The following is a 6,000-nucleotide window of genomic DNA, read 5'->3' on the forward strand; positions in this document are numbered from 1 at the left end:
TGAGGCAAGCTGTGAATAGTCCGGGTCCAAAAGACTAGGAAAATGAGGAATCGCTTTTGAATTCATTCATAGTTACAGCTTGGTAAAGGCTCTGATTGAGGATCGTTTCAGAAATCATTAACCTCCAATAAAAACATATTGTAACAAACCTACAGACATACACACACAGTCAGTATTTAGTCAGCGTTTTTTCATCTCTTTGTGACTTTGGCAGAGATCTCATCTCAGATGAATTACTCATTCTGATCTCTTTAGTTGCATTTCCACTTCCTTAAAGTGTTCTTGTGTCCATTTTAAGAAGAAATCGAGGACAGAATGAGCACTCGAGTCCTGGGAGACCCCTAGCTGTGTTGGCTGCATTTCTCCACCTGTTTATGAACAGAACAACTGACGAAGAATAAATAACACACAATTAGTCCAATTAAAGGCTCAGTCAGAACAAAAACCAACAGACACACAGGACCTCCAGAAACCAAGTTGAGAACAACTGTTCTTAAAGTGTGCTGGTGTTACTAAAACATGAGGGCCAGAGGGGAAGGCGTAACCCCCTAGTTTAGTCTCCCTTCACAGCTCTGTGAGGTCTCTGTCTCTCTCTCTCTCTCCTGGTGCACCCCTACCGCTCCAGGCCACAATTTACACCCTGCCATGTTTCTCCCAACTGCTAACTATCTTATCTCTGCCTACAGAGGTCATTCTATATTTTGCATTATAACAAACGTGTCCTGAAGTACACACATACACAAAAATCCCTTTGAAATTATTGTCTCAGTCACTACAACATCCACATTTAGTCTGACGGACATCATGAAAACGTTAGACAAACCTTCTAAAGAGACAGAAGTTCTTGTTTTATAACAAGTCATAAACTCAAATAATACTAGTATGAATTGCAGTAAAGAACAGTACAGAGGTTATCTATTTTTACAGACTTTTGTGTGCCAGGAGATGGTATCTTATCTGGAAGATGTTAATGGTGCTATACATTGATTGGCTGTTTTGCTTATTGGTGTTTTTGGATGCTTTTAGGTATCCATTGATTATGAAGGGAAGTTGGTAATTTTTCCACTGAAATAAGGAACGTGTTAAAGCTGGTCTTGCCAAATAAATTACTGTGAAAATCATAAGTCACAACCATTTACACAGAAAATACTTTTATTTTAATAATAGCGAGTCACTGATTTACCAAACTTTTATGAAGAAACTTAGTTGTACACTGTATGACAGCCCACAGATAATGTCTCACACATGATCAGAAAATAATTTTATTTGAGATTCATTAATCTTTTTCTTTTACATTTGTAGGCCTGAAGCTTGAAATGGATTTAACATGTACAATGGCAGTTCTTTTTTTCTTTTCTTTTTTCTTAAGTGTGGGGATCGAAGTTAATGACAACCAAGCTAAGACTCTCAGACTTTTACATGAATAATACATATGGAATTTGTCCTTTGTCACAAAGTCAATGCGGTTTTGAACTTGCGTACTTTGTAAACTCCAGCCTTTAGTATTCAGCAAGGATGCTTAAAAGATTACTGCTTTAACATTTCTGTAATTAAACTTTGTGCTGCTTTTCCTTTCATAGGGCCGCTAATAGCAAACTACAAACCTGTACATCATAGCGGTTACGTTTCTGATTAGAAGAAAGTGGCATCTTACTGAAAATGAAGCCGCAACTGAGTACAGTTCTGTAGTTTTCGATTAGCGTGTGGGTCACAGTTTTGATTTAATCCGGCCCGTAGTATACTGATTACTATCTTTTTTTTTGTCGTTATTGTTGTTCCCGTTTGTCTTCCATGGCAACCACATTAGCATAGAAAGAGTGCATCATAATTCCTGCAGTGCTTTCTTAATCATTAACCAGGAAGTCCCATTACCAATTGATGGCTCTTGCAAGGGAGACCTAAATGATGGGACTGCAAGCAGACTTTAACACTAAACTAGGAAAATATATTATTAATCTGTTTGGCTAAAGTTAAAGTTAACTTCCTTCCTATTTGGAAGAGCACACAAAATTGAATGTGTGATGTTTTCAGTGAAGACAGTTGATTAAAATGATTATTCAAACACAACTCTTACCACAGTCACAGTCACAGTCACAGTCACAGTCTTATCACTTATATCTTAGTACTGACCAGACCCAACCTAACATATTACATGGTACTATGGTACTATATTCATTTTGTAATTCATTCTAATGGTTTGATAATCCTTGTTTTCAGAATAATAACAAATTTCCCAGCAGAGCCATTAGCCTATTGGTGTTCCACAATATGCATTAATATAGATCACTCTCATGTCTGCTGAAAACTTGTTCTTACCTTTCTCATTAGTCTGATGTACGTGTATTATACAAAAAAAACAACCTCTCCTGGTCCTATTAAAGAACCAAAGGGGTTCTACGTATCTTAAGTATCCAAATGTACCCTTACCATAACCTTTTAGAATCTTTTAGAATAGAAAAGTACTTGAAGCATTCATCCAAATAAAAGCATAAATGTTTTAAATATATTTTTGTTCACGTTGTTTGTCTCATTTTAGTTTTTAGTTTTTTCACTGATCAGAGCTTTAGTGTCTCAGATTAAGGGCAGATTCTACAACTACAACATTGTTGTTCAAGAAGACCCTGCAGTGTCTATAGTCAGGGTTAATTTGCACCATTGTATTTGCATGGATACGTGGAACATACTCATTCAAGTCAATGGTTTGTCAGATGCCTTAACTGGCCCTGGGTTACAGTTGCTCCTGGACTGTGGGGGACTGTGGAGGAATAGAAAATTATTGAAAATTGGGCAAATCTGACTGTTTGTGTTTGTGTTACTGAATTACAGACATACCTATAAGAATGTGCTTTTTCCTGGAAAAGGGAAGGGCTGTTGGAAAATGAATTCTATTTAAATTCCACTTGTTTGTTCTCTGGGTGATGCATTGCACATTTGCCCTGCCCTGCAGGAGCAAGACCTAAAAATAATTGCCGTGTGTGACATGGGTTAAATAAAAGCTAACAAACACTGACAGCTTATTAGTAACCTCACTGCCTTGATCAAAATCTTACATGGCCGTGTAGACCTGTTGAATTCTCCCAATGCCCTGCACCATTCTAACTTAACAGACAAACTGAAGCCAGAATTCTCAAGTTCAAGGAATGGATCTGGTGATATTTAAAGACACTTTTCTAAAACAAATACGTTCATTCCAGGGGCATCGCTAGACCCTATTTTCTCTCAGCCCCCCTAAAAATAATACAACAAAAGGATCCAAGAATGAAGAGGTAACTCCGCAAAACCCTGTCAGCAACCCCCTCCCCCCAGCTCTGACACTGGAAAAAAACACCACCAGCACCCCCTCTAAAACTTGAAGTCTAGAACCGCCCCTGGTTCATGCTCTTTAATACTTCTCCTTTATTCAGAAAGGATAACTAACCCTACTACAGCATACTCACTTGTAAGTGATCTGCCACTTTCCCCCCCAATCAGTTTACTACTTTCATTTCATTGCTTTATCCAGGTAGATGTTCTGACTTCAGGAGAACATCTGCCATTAGAGGGAAACACAGAGAAACATGACACCACAACCTGGCTCCTTGAGCTTTTTATTGATTTTGCTGGCCTCCAAATCGTGTTTACTGAAAAGTGAGAGTCTGGATTTTGCACAGACTTTTTCATAATTACACTCAACTAGATTGCCCAAGCACAGACTACTCTCTGCATATAAACTACTAGGCTGCGTACTGGAAGATATTTGTTTTCGCAGTTGAATCTGAGAGAGAACAAAATTAAATAACTCGAAACAAACTACTGTCAGTGTACACTGTAATGCAGTCTAACACATTTGGCTTTATAGAGATATTGTATTTTGCATGATATATTGGTATATAACTTCTGACATATGTGTGACAATAGTTAGCATTACATACGTCACCAACCTGTTGGTTCATCAATAACACTCAGAATTGCTGCTACTATATTATTTTCAACCTCTACCATTTTTGCACCCCTATTCTGATTGGTTACGTCAGTTAGCTGATGCACTACATCGACAATGCAAGGACATGAAGTGTCATATGCCGGCATTCATTTTCCTGCTCCATTTACACAGACCCGTTGCCTGTTGGCTGGCATTTAGACTATTTCCCAAGGTGGAAAATGACTGGTGTCGAAATGCCAGCATGAAGTGTGATTGGGGTTAGAGATCCATTGAACTTCTGAGTCCTTTTGAATCACCTTTCACCACATGGCTGCTGTACAGAATGTGCTTTAGTATTTACTGGAAGTTTTGGACCCCTGTTCTTCAGTTGAGTTTTACTGGGCTGTAAAATATTCACAGTGCATATAGTAGCAGACCTTTGCGCTTTGTTATAAAGTAACTACTCAACCTCAAGTAGATGCGCGGATTCCCAGTCACGACACAAACACATTAATCGAATGTCTGCACTCCAAATGAGAGCTGTTTTTGTTGATTTTATTCAACACGCACTGTAATATATCATGGTCAGAGTTATGGAGGACAGCTAATCATAGATGTAGATATAAGTAAACTGCATAGTGCTTACCCTCTATAGACAGGTAGGATAAGTCAAGTAAATCAAAGGGGTAGAGAACATCTATTTCTATTCTTTGGTCAGATTTTATTTAGGTGGTACAAAAATAAGTGTAAAATCACTGGGAGCTGATCATACTATTTTGTGTCCCATATCTACTGGGTACAACAGGGAAGATTTCAATATTCTGTCGTCTCTCAAAGTGTTTAGGAGACTCTGGGGCCATGTAGTCACCCTAACATGAACTGCAGGGCCTATAGGTTAGTAACACAAACATTTGCAGTGGAAGTAATGTATTCATCCATCACTGGGTTATCATTTACAGACATGTTTTGGTAGTTGGTCATTGTATTTACCATGGGCTGAGCGTGGAGGGAGATGATGGTCCCACATGGGAACCTGTGGGTGTGTGTGGGTGTATCCTAGTTGGGGTACCTTTTTACAAGATTACGGACGCTCTCTCATCCAGTGGCTTTTGCAATTGCAAAGGCCAGGGGGCTCCGCACCTTCAACTAAAGACGAAACTGTAACTTGGCCACATATTTAAACATGCATGAGTAAGTAAGGCTGAAATGCTACAGTTCCTCAAGAAATGGACTGTAAAGAATATAGTTTGCTCACCAAATAGGACAAAGACACTGTTCTCTGTTGGATGGAAGGGGCATTGCATCCATTAAGCATATTAGGGCTTATTGTAATTGACAGAGGGATTGAAAGCCAAGAGGCCATAGACTAATAGACAGATAGACTGATGTAAGCACTGAAACAAGCTTTATCATGAAAGATCTCACCAGGTTACTCCAAGGCTTGGTCCATGCACCCACACCTCTTTGTGTACAGAGACCCTTCTTATAGTCTATCTTGAATGTATGCACTTCTGTTCAGTCTTCTTTTCTTCTCGTCCAAGCATTAGTAACTTTGAATCAGAGGGATCACACAGCTTTAGTCTGAGTCTGTATCAGTTGGATGGGTAGCTTTGGGATCTGTGTTTTTGTGTTTGTTTTTTAGTGCTTATGTTTGAGTTTGAGCTTTGACATAGGTTTGTCACATTTTCAACTTTCTATTATTCTTTTTTTAAGAATACAGGGCTGTGGACATGATTTCTGTAATTCTCTAGCTCTCATGGCACAAATAGGGACAAAAAAACACAAATCTGTTGAAAATATAGATGCAAGTGATTTGGCAAAGAGATCACGTCAATTTTTATTTCCTGGAAAAATTAGGCCCTCACCAAGGCGTGCTATAAACATTACAAATAGTACGGGACAGAAGCCAATGCAGAAGCTAGATTTTCCCTTTTATTGACAGTATTACTGTACCTTTCCAGGCCATAATCACCTGTTTTGTTAGGGATTTTTCTTTTACAAGCATTGTATGGGGCTGCTTTTACGTTCAGGAGTTTTAATATGTTCCAAACTCCTAGTTCATGGCACACCTGATGTTTTACAAGACTGACGTGTGTAGA

The sequence above is a fragment of the Amia ocellicauda genome, chromosome 5 (assembly GCF_036373705.1).
Source record: "Amia ocellicauda isolate fAmiCal2 chromosome 5, fAmiCal2.hap1, whole genome shotgun sequence".
NCBI classification, from domain to species: domain Eukaryota; kingdom Metazoa; phylum Chordata; class Actinopteri; order Amiiformes; family Amiidae; genus Amia; species Amia ocellicauda.